This window comes from Hydra vulgaris, chromosome 06 (assembly GCF_038396675.1).
Source record: "Hydra vulgaris chromosome 06, alternate assembly HydraT2T_AEP".
In the NCBI taxonomy this organism is placed as follows: domain Eukaryota; kingdom Metazoa; phylum Cnidaria; class Hydrozoa; order Anthoathecata; family Hydridae; genus Hydra; species Hydra vulgaris.
In genome coordinates, this window is record NC_088925.1 from 17,292,127 (window position 1) to 17,306,820 (window position 14,694).

The 14,694-nt window shown below is 27.0% G+C and overlaps 1 long non-coding RNA gene across 2 annotated transcripts; it reads left to right on the plus strand.

Moving 5' to 3' along the window:
* Positions 1-10,644: 10,644 nt before the first annotated feature.
* On the plus strand, positions 10,645-13,271 carry LOC136081684 (uncharacterized). 2 transcript variants are annotated; one of them, XR_010639018.1, is made up of 3 exons: positions 10,645-11,176; positions 11,554-11,650; positions 13,133-13,271. It is a non-coding gene; the product is annotated as an uncharacterized LOC136081684 (long non-coding RNA). The 2 variants fall into 2 exon arrangements; XR_010639017.1 differs by lacking the exon at positions 10,645-11,176 and having other exon boundaries at positions 11,377-11,650.
* Positions 13,272-14,694: the final 1,423 nt, after the last annotated feature.

The following is a 14,694-nucleotide window of genomic DNA, read 5'->3' on the forward strand; positions in this document are numbered from 1 at the left end:
TGCAATGCGCCTATCCCTATGACCTAAAATTCTTCCTAATCAAATACAGTTTGTAAATCCAAAGATGTGTGTATCTATGTATAAGATATGTTTGTGATAAGCGCATGCGAATAAGCGTGAGTGTATATGTATTTATGTGTACATGTATATATGGATGTGTATGTGTGTATGTGTATGTTTGTATATATTTATATGTGTATATATATGTGTGCGTGTGTGACCTCAAACACTTTCAGGTCGACAGTTAGGTCGGCATTGCCGAATGCCGACCCTAATTCCGAGGGTTGATATGTATATATGTATGCATATATGTGTGTATGTGTATGTAATGTATACATATATAATACACATATATAATATTTTTAAATGCATGTATATGTTTTTATGGTTATATATGTGTATGTATGTATGTGTTTATGTATGTGTGCGTATGTATATGTACGTCTGTGTATATACGTATATTTGTGTATAGTATATATGAATCTACATTCATGTGTGTATATTATGTATGAATACAATTACTGTATACATAACTATTGAATACAGGGAGATATAAGTATATGTGTTTATGTGTATTCGTGAACGTAAGTGTGTATGTGTGTTTGTTTCTATGTATATATTTGTATGTGTCTATATATGTGCGTATGTAACATAATGTGTGTATGAACATTATTTTATATTCTGATGTTTTCATAATTACTGTCGTGTAAGGTTTTTATATAACCAACGTTATTAGTATATTTGATTATTTATTTGAGTTTATAAATCACTGTATAATATAAATCACATTAATAAAATATGATTATAATATAAATCACATTAATAAAATGTGTATTTGTGTGACTAATACTAAATTACTATTATTCTTTTTATGATTATTGTAATTATTTTATTGTTGTCATTTTATTTTTATTATTATCATTATACTCTTATCATTGAATTGTTATTATTGTTACTACTACCGCTCTTATTATTATCATTATTAGTATTTTACTCCTTTAACTTTTAATGTTCGTTTTGTTACAGCTGTGGACGATTAATATTACTATTAGTATTAACAATATATTTAGTAGCTTTTATTTGCAAGGTTTTTACTTAAGATTAGTACATGTACTATTTGTAAACTTCCGTGAATGTAACAACTATTTCATAATATATCAATTGATTGATTGATTATCCCTATATATCCCAATTTGCCTATCCCCTAAAAATCCGGGTTTTCAGACGTCAAGGATGCTCAATGTCGGAACAGAGGTTTGAAAAGAGAGACAACCGCGCAACAAACTCGATTTTTTACAGAGATTAACACTATCTTATTTACTTATTTTGAAATAGAGGTATGCGTGCACTTCAGGGTTGCCAAGTTTTTTTTCAGGCACAAAACAAAAATAAACCAGAAATAAACCAGACCTAAAAAAAAAGAAAAAAATCATAATTTTTGCTTTAAAGCCTTATTTAAGATTTAAACTTTGAAAAAATGTTTTTTTATCCAAAAATTCATCCTTAAATATTTAAATTCAATTATAAGAGAGGGAGGGAAAAGGAAAAGGACGAGTGTGTGACTGTTTAAGGAGGTCCAGTACAGCCTTCAAAGTGGCGTGGAGAAAGTAGTTCACTCCCAAACACCTATACTAAATCCGACACTATCAACCTTTAAAATATATTTTCTTTCTCGCTTGCATATGGATATAGATCTCTTTTCCAACCTATGCGATAATTAATGATAATAATAATAATTGAAGCTGTGTTTTTGAGAGTCTCAAGAAAGAACCTAACAACAGTAGATGTTAGATATTATCAGCGTTTTTTTCGCTTAATTTATTAAGTTTTTTTTTTAAATTAATCACTGAAATGGAATTGACAATATCACCTTCCAAACGATTCCAATTTTCAACTATACGGTTCGTGAAGAAATAATGCCTCGGCAAGAAGTTTGGAACATACTGCCTTCTCAACCTTAGATTGTGCCCTCCGGTTAGCCTAACCAATACTTCTGTTTCACGATGCCAATTGATAGTATCACGTTTGTTTAGGACTGTATACATTTGGATAAGATCACCATTTTCTCTTCTTTTCGATAGATTTTGTAAGTCCATTTTCTTTAACCTTTGTTCGTAACTGTCTCCCTTTTTTTTGTAGCCAGTTTTTGAAGCTTTTCGTTGAACCCTTTTGATTAAGTCTATGTCCCTAAAAAAATATGGATTCCATACTTGAAAAGCATATTCTAAGTGCGGCCGAACGAGTGACGTATATAAAAATTTCGTTGATGTTTTATCTGGATAGAGAATTGGGTGTTTTAGCATACCCAATTTTTGATTCGCCTTACTTACCATTTTTTCAATATGGTTTTCCCATTTTAAATTGTCCGAAACATAAACACCTAGGTCTCTTTCCAATTTCGTTACTACTAGTTCATGTTGAATTGTATCTGATTCTGTAGCATCATATTTTAAACTATATGTTTTTTTCGGATTATCACGACCAAAATGCATAATTTTACATTTACCTTTATTAAAACTGATTAGCCATTTTTTGTCATACTGTAGAGAGTGGCTTACTTTATTTTTTTCTATAACTGCAATTGTTTTTAAATCATCAGCATATAGCCTTGCTTTATTGTTCAATTTTTGTGCTAAATCATTTATATAAATTATAAAAAGCAAGGGTCCTAAAACCTATCCTTGTGGTACCCCACTACAAGCTGTTTCCCATTCTGATTCAAATAATCCCAAAACAACTCTCTGTTTTCGATTTGCTAAGAAAGCTTTACACCATTGCAACAATTTTCCAACAATACCAAATGATTTCAGTTTTAAGAGCAGCCTGGAATGCGGAACTGAATCGATGCCTTTGAAAAATCCAAAAAGGCAACACCAACAAATTTACCCCCATTTATCAATTCTGTTATTATATCTAATGTTTCAAGAAGGTTTGTCACACAATCTTTTGATTTAACGAAGCCATGTTGTTCTGGTATTATTAATTTATTTTTAATTAAATGATTCATTATTGTGCCCTTTACAATACTTTCCATTAGTTTCCAGAGCTCAATAAAATTGGACGGTCGTTACCGTCATGCAGCCTATCCCCGTTTTTAAAAATTGGTGTAAGATTTGCTTTCAACGAGCTTGTAGGCAATGTTCCACTTAAAAATGAGCAGTTAAATTTTATACAAAGTGGTCTAGCTAAACTGTCAGCACATTTACTTAAAAACATTGGATGAATTTTATCAATACTTGGAGACTTTTGCACATTTAAATTTAATAATCGTTTTTTTATATCTTCCTTTTTAATGAATGGGGTTGGGCATATTTTTTCTGCCATACTTTCACAAGTAGGCATATTAGTTAGGCTTTCGTTTATAAAACAGAATTGAAAAATCTATTTAATTGATTAGTAATAACTTGACTGTCAGTTGATATTTTGTTATTTCCAGTTGTAATTGCTCTTATATGATTGAGTTGATAATATGCTCTTTAACTTTTAGTTTACTGTTAATATAAGCATAAATTTGTTTTGGATTTTTTTTTGATTCTGTTGCAATTTTTTTTTCATATTTTTTGATTGTCATCTTTACAAGTTTTTTAACTGATTTATTTTATAATTTATATTCTTCTTTTAAATCTAAATTTTTGAAATGAGAAGCTTTGTATCGATACCAAAAATTACGCTTAAGTCGAATTTCGTGTTTCAATTCTTTATTCATTCATAGAGATCTTCTAATTTTAGTTGTTTTTTGAATAAATGAGGGTATAAAACTATTGCATCCATTTTCATAAATTTGAAGAAATCTTTTGTAACACTGATCAACATCAAGTCTATATAAATATTTTGAAAATTCACGTTTTCTTTCACGAATAATCGTTTGGTAGTGATATTATTGGAATTATTACGTGCCTTATAATTAAAATTAAAAAGTAAAATATGATGACCTCTATTTTCCTAAGGGATCCAAATGCACCAAGCTAGATATACGAAAAGCAGTGTCTGTAAACCCTAAGTCTAATATATTGGTCAATTTTGTGTCATCTAGTTGGAATGTTGGTTTTTTTACATGTTGTGTCTCTTTTTATTTGCGATGCAGACACTTTCGTAACTAGAATTCTATATAATATTCAAGGATAGAAAATTGAAATCACCACATATCAAAATTTCAGAATATATTTTAGTTCTTGAGAAACAAACTGTAACTTTCTTTAATGGAATTGATTATGTTTTGACAGTTTACCAGATCATCACTTCCTGGTCTATAAATACAGCCACATAATATGTATTCATTGTTTATTTTATTTGTAGACCCTATCTGCTTAACATTTTTATTGTTGTAGACTTCCTTATTTACTTTAAAAGAATCAATTTGGTCAATTACATAAATACAGACTCCACCATCTATGGTATTCTTGCGGTCTCTATGATAAAGGTTATACCCAGGTATGATTGTTGCTGAAGTATAATTCCACCATGTTTCTGTAATGAAAATTTTATCTGGACAATTTAATTCAATTTCAATCATAACTTCATTTAGTTTACTTTTTTCAAATGATGTGGCATTGGTATATAAACATTTCAACCTATTTGAGTTGTGTGCAGAATTTGTAACTGGCTCTTTTGCATTATCATTTATTTTTGAATATTGTTCACAGTTCGTTCAAATATTCAGATGTTATTATTATTTTTGGCCACTTTATACTCAAATTGTCTTTTTATTTAGTTTTACTATTTTACTACTTCTTATACCATAATAAAATGAGCTATTGTTTATGTTTGAATTTCCATTTAAAATTTTAATTTCAGACCTTAATTGCTTCGTTAAAATTCTTTCTGCTTCAGTAATGTCAGTATTAAAGTAAATATTTGGTATCTTTTCCCTGTTTCGAAAAGCTACTTTAGCACTTGATTTCTTGCATGCACATCAACAAGTTCAAAAATGACTGGGGACTTTTGTGACATATCCTTTGATCGTAATCTCGTAATTTTTTTAATTTGCACACTCTCTAAACTTATATCTTTAATAACTTTTAATACTTCTTTTTTATCGTCTTCTTTTCTTTCATTTAAATCGGTTTTTATGGACTGGTTCAAACCAAATACAATAATATTTTTTTTTCTCCTAGCTCTCTCATCTGTTTCATTTGCTACAGCATTATTGACTCAATTGTTTTAAAGTCCTGGTAAAAAATCATTCACCTTATATAATATGACTTGCTCTGAATGACTGCATCCAAGACTTTGTCTTTTTTATGCAGATGAACTGTGAGAAGACTCAACAAAATAGTTAGAAATGAAACACATAGACAGTTAAGGCAATTAGGTCTCCTTAAACTTCTAAATGGTCTCATAAAGCAGTTCAGAATTCAGCGGTGTTTTTAGAAACTTACTTTTCTTAAAAGTTTTCAGACACTCTATATAATGATGCTGATAATTTATATAATGATTTTTAATTTCTTCACTTTTTGTCTCCATAAGATGAGGAAATGGTAGATTTGAAAAAGCCTTTTTATTTTGGTAAACAACATTTATTACAGGCAGATTTTTCTCAAAAAATGAATTTTCAAATATTTTGGGCAATTGAAGGTTGAAAACAACATTCTAATGACATTACAACTAATTTTTTTTTAATGTTTGCAGATTTCACACATGTGCACATTTTTTTCATTTATTTTAAACTTGATTGTTCTTTTATAAAATGAAAAAATAGAAATCTTTCTTTCCCTAAAATAAACTTTTTTTATGAAATAAAAACTTGATTAAATCGATTTATTAATAAGTAAACCAAAATTAAACCAGATTTTAAAAAACAAACCAGAAAAAAAAAATGACAAAATACTTAAATAAACCAGATTTACACCCGATTTCCTAAAATAAATTAAAACAAAAATTCCAGGCCCAACGATAAAATAACAAACCAGATTTGAGAAATTTGACTTTAAAAAACATCAGAAGGCAACCCTGAAAATTTTGGGATTTTTTTGTTCACAGGCTCCAAAATTTTTGGGCTTTTTGGTTCCCAAGTTTCAATCATCGCAACTTTTTGCAAGGCATCTCTATTTGACATAAGTATAAACATATAACGATTTGGAGTTTACTTTTGTCTGGAAGTTATCTCAAAGACCAAAAAATGCTGGATCCGTCTTTGGATATATATATACATATATATATATATATATATATATATATATATATATATATATATATATATATATATATATATATATATATATATATATATATATACAGTGGCGGCGTTAGGGTAGGGTCTGGTTGGGCGATGGCCCAGGGCGCCGAATATAAAGGGGCGAAACTAATTGGTTATTTTACCCTTTGCCTTTTTTTTGAATGGGGTTAAATTAAGCTAGGGGCCCCGTAAAAATCTCGCCCAGGGCGCTGGTAGTGCTAAAACTGGCACAGTATATATATATATATATATATATATATATATATATATATATATATATATATATATATATATATATATATATATATATATATACACATATATACATATATATATATATATATATATATATATTTATTTATATATATATATACATATATATATATATATATATTTATATATATATACATGTATATATATTTGTATATATATATATATGTATATTTGTATATATATATATATATTTGTATATATATATATATATATATTTGTATATATATATATATATATATATATATATATATATATATATATATAATATATATATATATATATATATATATATATATATATATATATATATATATGAAGACCTCAGTGGAAAAACCGGCGTTGTCACATTTAAAAAGTATTAAGAAAGTATTTGTTGATCATTAATAAATGTCTTTATTTAAAGCAAAGAAAAAAAAAATTTTGTATAAAAAATTACAAAATGTTTTGTTTTTAAATAAATTTTAAATAAAATAATTATAATATAAATTTTTTTAAATTGCTTAGTTTCATTTGCTTTAAATAAAGGCTTTTATTAATGATCAATAAATACTTTCTCAATACTTTTTAAATGTGACAACGCCGGTTTTTCCACTGAGGTCTTCATATATATATATATATATATATATATATATATATATATATATATATATATATATATATATATATATATATATATATATAATATATATATATATATATATATATATATATATATATATATATATATATATATATATATATATATATATATATATATATATATATATATATATATATATATATATATATATCGAACCAGTAAGTTTTTTTAATGATATAGTACAAAAGTGCTTCAACCACCTTCATAAAAGAAAGTCAACCGGCTACATCCACGGTTCCATAGCAAATAAGCAGCTACCTTTGCCAAACCTCTTTCGCTTATCTACAACTGCTCGTGTATTAAATGTAATTCCCGACTTGTGGAGAAAGTCGTATGTAACGTCTATTTTCAAGAAGGGTAGTAAACTAAATGTATCAAACTACCAGCTTATCTCGCTCACATCTATTCCATGCAAAATGATGGAAAGTATATTTGCAAACAAGCTCTGTGTTGCTAATGGCTTAATTACTCTAAAGCAACATGGCTTTGTTCATTGCAAGAGCATTGTGACGTGACCGAAGTCAACGACATTACATCTGAAGGGCAAGTGGTTACTAGTGGTGTGCCTTAAGGCTCGGTCTTGGGCCCAATGCTCTTTGTAATCTTCATTAATGACAAGCTGGACAGCATCATCCACCATATCAAACTGTATGCTGAAGACAGCAAAACTATTGGCTTAACTAAAAAGGAGTCGGACATCATCACTTTCTAAGCTGATATTGACAGAGCAGTAGAATAGTGACATATTTGCCTCATGCATTTTAAAACTGAGAAATTCAAAGTAATGCATGTTTGTCGCACATATAACAAGTCGATGCACGAATATTCAATGGCTAACGTCAACGACTTGCGTTGCCCACTCAAAAAGACTGTAGTCAAACGAGATCTTGGTGTGATGGTCTCCAATGACTTTAACGTCAGACCACAAGTAGAGTCAGCCGTATCAATAGCCGTAGCTAATAGAATGCTAGGGCGAGTCAAAAAAAAGTTTTGCAGTTGCAGTTTTTATTTATGACGCACGCTGTATCTCATTTACATTCGCCCCCACCTTAAGTTTGCTGTGCAAGCCATGGTCGCCGCATTTAAATTCCGACATTGCTACCCACTAGCAAATTCAACATCGAGTAACAAAAATAATATCATCTATTAAACATCAGTCCTATGAAATTCAACTCGAATAGCTTGGTCTAACAACCCAGTCGGCATATCTAGTATTGAAAATACTCGGAGTATTGATCACGTATAACATACCGCCATTGATACCAGAAAAATGCGCATTTAGTTTTAAGTTTCGAATTCGAGTTCAATACCACTTATTTATCAAAAATACGTATTTATAATATTTGATCAAAATCGGATATGATATCGAACCCGATTTTGATCAAATATTAACAATCAATCAATCAATCAATCAATCATATATATTCTGAAAATAAATTTTCACGGCTATTTACAAATAGTATTGAAATACTAATCTCAAGTAAATACCTTAAAAAATAGTTTATTTATATACAATTAATCTTAGTAATAATAATAATAATAACAACAATAACAATAATAATAATAGTAATATATTTAATAATAATAACAATAATAACAAAAATAATAATAATAATAATGATAACAATATTAATATTAGTAGTAATAGTTAAAAGTAGTTAATAATAGTAATGTAAATATTTATAGAAATTACAATAAGCAATAGTAATGACAAAAAAATATATAATAAAAATTAAAAAAAAAAAAAAAAAAAAAGAAAAAAAAAAAAAAACTAAAGACAAAAAAAATTTATAATATAAATTATAAAAAAAAAATATATTTTTTTAATAAAAAGTAGAATAATCTAGTTTTAAAGGTTGAGAATGAATTGAGAGCTTTTAGTTCATAAGGAAGGTTGTTCCAAGTTTTAATGCTTTGATACTTTATAGATTTATGTCCGTATTTATGAGAGCAATGTTTAGAGACAGACAGGTTTAAATTACTATTGGAACGAAGGTGATAACGAGAGTTGGCACTTTTGGAAAAGAAATTGATGAAAGTTAAAGGTAGGTTATTGTGTTGGTGGTTCCAGACAAATTGGCAGTTTGAAAATTGAATATAGTCACATAGTTTTAATACTTTAGAAGTTAGATAGAGCACATTAGAATTAAATTTAATATTCTGAAAATAAATAATTTTTAAAGCCTTGTTTTGGAGGTGGGATAACCTAATAAGAGCTTGTTGATGGGACTGCCCCCAAATTTGGCATGCATATATAAGATGTGAGCCGAAAATAGCATGGTATATGTTCAAAAGTGTTTCAAGATTAACATAATGGCGAACTTTGGCCAACATACCATTAGATCTACTTAGTTTCATTGCTAAGTCTTCACAGTGGGATAAAAAGGAAAGATTTGAATTAATTTTTATACCAAGATATTTAATTGAGTTAACAGGTTCAATTTTTTTGCCACTTAATCTAAAGTTCATATGTTTATAGATTTTTGTTTTATTTGATTTAAAGATAATAAGTTCAGTTTTGTTAGAGTTTAGAAAAAGTTTGTTGGAGCGAAGCCACTGAACTAGATTGGCAAGATCATGGTTAATGTGTTTGTTAATTTTTTTTAAGGATTTATTAATTAGCATTAGGTTAGTGTCATCAGCAAAGTGGTAAACAGTAGCAAACTTAATGGACGTATGAAGATCATTAACAAATAATTAACAAATAAGGGAATAACGAAAATCTTTGCTTTTAAAACGCATGCTTAAACTGATATAGCCAAAATAAAATTTAAATTAAAAAGGTTTCTCTTGAGCAATTTAGTAAATTATCTCCAGTACAGTTACAGTACTTTTTTGCACTAAAAGAGTTATCATAAAAATATTTATTACTACTTTTAAATTTATTAATTTAGTTTTATGAAGTCCTAAACTTATATAATTCAAATATATGTTAAATCCTATCATTTCATACATTGCTTATTTTATTCCGTTGATTACTATTTTATTGACATTTCTGTTATGCTATCACCTTTTTTTGTTCTGTTTTAGAAAATTTAGAAAAATAAGTTAAAATTTTGAGCCAAAACTGACATTTTAATTGTTGCTAAACGTAAAATTTTGTTATTAGGATTGCAGTTCTCTTATCTGTTTTTTGTTCTTCATTCAATAAGTATTTGATTTAAATTAAATATGATTATAATTTGATATTTTATTATGAGATATATGTCTTTATATATAAATATATATGAACCTTTTTAGATTTTTTCATGTTATTTTTAAATTTTTTGTTCACGCAATTCAAGTTATATATGTTTATAGTTTGCATATGTGTTTATATTATGTTCAAAATTAAAAAGTTTTTGATAAATATATGTATGTGGTAATATGTGTTATATAATTGTTTTATAAATGTATTTTTAAAATAGTATAAAATGTATCTATTGTGTATATAAATATTATAAGAAGTTTTTATATATGTTATATAAATTTAAATAAATATATTGTGTTTTATAGTTAGTATATATGTTTATATTATGTTGTTTTGCATGACATAGAAACAGCATAATATAAATATATATACTAACTATAAAACACAATATATTTATTTAAATTTATATAACATATATAAACACTTCTTATAATATTTATGGACCATGTTTTCAAAGTGTGTGACTTGGCAATCGTGTTGAGCAAGATTTTGCATAAAGTTGCTATTTATGTTACTAATGTTTTTACATTTGGCTTACCTTTATGTTGGTGTCTATTGTTAAAAATTATAAGTGGTTTTATTATTGAAACTCACTGCTTTTAATCGTTCAGTAAAAGCCACTCAAGAAAAATCATTTTGCCACATATACATTTTGTTTATATCTTAATTTAAATTTTTAGAACCATTGGCGTACCAACATGAATTATTTTCTACGAGCTAACATGAAATAACAATACTTAACAACTACTACTCTCTTATCATGACATCTTATCTCTATCTGATATATTGATTTGTGATTCATATATGATGTTTTTCTTTGTATTTACTTATCCATTACATTTTTTCATTTCAGATTTATCATATGATGGATTTATGCAATATAAAAGAACGAATATATGTAAATTTTTATGAATTTTTTAAAAACATCTGCTAATAATTAGTCCAGTCAACGTTCAAACTTAAATTTTGCATATGTCATCTTTAAGTAATTTCTAGGCTTTTCTAAAAGTGTTTCTTATTCACATGGTTTTACAAGCAAGATATGCAAGCAAATTTAAGTTGAAAATCTTTTTTTAGCATTTAAGGAGAATTGGCGTTACACTTTTTTAAATTTAATTTGTTTAAATAAAGTAATTTTAACAAATTTAAAAAATTGTTTAAATATAGTAGTTTTAACAAATAAATGTTTGTTTGTTCTTTGTTTTTTTACTTATTTGTTTTCAGATTCTTAAGAACTTGGCAACTTATCTAAGTAAGTTTTTTTTTTCTTTTTAGTGCAATTGGAAAGAGCTGAAAGTTATTTTTTAGAGCAATTGAAAAGAGCTGAAGTGTTTTTTAGTTACTTCACACAGTATAACTGATACTGATTTGAGTAAGTTTACTATTTTGTTTTATTTTATATTGTATTTATATGATATTTGATATATGTTATATTAGATATATATTTTATGTATTTAACATGGAAAACTGACTGTAATTTGTTGACACAAAAGTTTATAAACATAAATCTGCCTATATTTCAGTATATTTTATATTTCTCTGTATCTTTATAAATATTCTTTCTTAGAAAAAATAACAGACTAAAAAAAAAAAAAAAAATTTTTGAAAGTAGTTGAAAAAATGATGATGTATTTACATATTTCATTGTGTAAAGTGTAATACCACTATTTAAAGGTATGTGAATAGATATATAGGGGAACATGGGGCAAGATGATGACTGTTTCGAAAAACGCCTGTATCTTAGTCTGTCCCAAAAAATAAAACTTACCTTTAGCTGGTGATGTAGCAATGCAATAAATCAAGTCAAACGAGGATAAAAAGTTTTTTTCTCAATGTCAGAAAAACTTTTTTAATACTTAACTTTCGTCACAAAAATAATATTTAAAAAGAAACCATTGATAAATCTAGTAAAATTAATCTACTTCCCTTTCAGCTAAAATCAACTGTTATATTTAGTTTTGCTTAAGAGATAACTGTAGGTCGTCATCTTGCCCCATTCGTCATTTTACCCCATGTTCCCATATATATATATATATATATATATATATATATATATATATATATATATATATATATATATATATATATATATATATATATATATTTAAATAATTAATTTAGAGTAAAATATACTGATTGACATTGCTTCATTTTTTTATACAAGATGGTGAATTTATTATTTTTATGCATTAAGGTAAAAATAATATTGTGCATTGTAGTCTAGATTCTTTTTTAATTAATATTAATTGATGTAAGTAAATGTTGTTTAATATTTTTGATAAACGACTAATGTATGTAAACATATAAAAAGATATGGATTTCAATAAATCTTAAGTTTAAATAAAATCTTTGATTAGAAAAGATCACAATTTGTAAGATTCTTTTACGTTCATTTATTCAGTTGCAGCAATAGTAAGATTACTGGTAATATGTTTAATGATAATAGTTAAATTGAAATAGATAGTATTAGGCTCAACGTAGTTATTAATGTAAATGCTTATAGGCAACTTGAAAATAGTAGTCAAATGAAAAAAATAGATCATTTCTAAGAAATATTTTACGATTTGCTTGCTATTTTATGGTATAATTGTTTAAATTGTTCAACTATAATTGTCCCTCGATTGTTCAAATATTGTAATAAATAAAATCTTTTCAGTCCAAGTATTAAGTTGTTGTGTTATTTGCCAGTGTTACTACATTGTGTTGTCTAGCCTTTTTATAATCTTTTTTAATTATTCTGTAGTCACGGAATATATATTTTCTGTTATTATTATCCTAATTCTACTAACAATAAAATGCAAATAGTACTTTTGTAATTAAAAATTGTAATTTTTTTTTTAATATCATTTTTTAGGTATTTGCAGGCTTTACTTGACTTTCCGTTTCTGGTACCTGTGTTGTGACTATAAGCAATGACGTTGCTGATATGGAGTCAAAGTTAAAATATTTATAGATAAATTTGTATTTAATTTTTTAGATAATATATCAAGTTATTAATGTGTTTTTATTGTTATTAGTGATTTAATAACTCATAACCCGTATTACGGGTTGCTTACTGCTAGTCATTATCATTATGTTATGAATTCATATTAGTTAATAAAATTGTATTGAATATTCTCTGGTTATCGTGTTTTATACGTGTTTAAATGCGAGTTTGATACTCAGTAGGCGTCGTATTGTATACCTGTCTTTATACGCATCTGATGTCTATTTTTAATGCGCGTTTGACACGATAAAATGGCTAACAAATATTCGTAAATAATGCGTATTCTGGAAAGTTTTAAATGCGCATGTAATACCAGGAAAATATCGTATTGAATATTCTCTGGTTATCGTATTTTATACGTGTTTACAAGAGTTTCAAATGCGAGTTTGATACTCAGTAGGCGTCGTATTGTATACCTGTTCTTATACGCATCTAATGCGTATTTTTAATGCGTATTCGACACGATAAAATGGCTAACATACATACCACATCGATACGTATTTAAACGAGTTTCTAATGCGCATTTACAACTAAATTTGCCGACTGGGAACACTTGACGAACACCGTAAAAGAACAGACCTTGGGCCGTATTCTCATCTCTCCGTTAAGCTTAGCGGAGCTTTTGTCTGAAATTTCATTATAATATTTCTAAGTAAAGAAATGACGAAAATTTATATAAATTCGTTAAAATAAAACTTATACCAAAATAAAACGTTTATGTTTAAAAAATTGTAATTTGAAATAAATTTTTTATTAATGTAATTTAAAAGAAATTTTTGACTAACGCGAACTTGTACGTTTCTTCGTCCCCGCAAAAACTTTATTTTGTGAGAGGGCATAATTAAAAACGCCAGCTAGTTCGAAATTGTGAAGAACGACGTAACGTTTTTTAAATAGAGTTGTTGTCTATTGAATTATTTGCATGATTGATTTATGTAAATTATGTTGTAAAAAATTATTCTACAGCAAAGAAATTACTGCTTCAAGAAATTAAAGCTGCGCTTCCAAGTTACGATCAAAACGGACATCAATTGTCTACTGACAAAAGAAGAAGAAAAAGACCCTGTAGAGTTTTGGAAAAATAACCATAAAAATGTTTTTTTTCTAATATGTTTAGCAAGGGAATATTTTTGTATTCTATCAAACAGTGTAACAGTAGAATACATGTTTTTAACTGCTGGATTGATTGTCAATTCTCGAAGAAGTTTACCGGACCCAACTAGTATGAAAATGATTATTTTTTACACAATAACATTGGTTCGTTGTGAGATAAGTTAGGGTTACGATACAAACTTACTGATTGTAATAGTTGCAAACAATATATGGTATTTATCTTTTTTCAGACGTCTAGTCAGGTTCATTTTTTATTAGCCAGTCACCACTAGCTTTACAAGCGGCTTGTTGGCTATTTAGCTACTTGAATTAGCGAG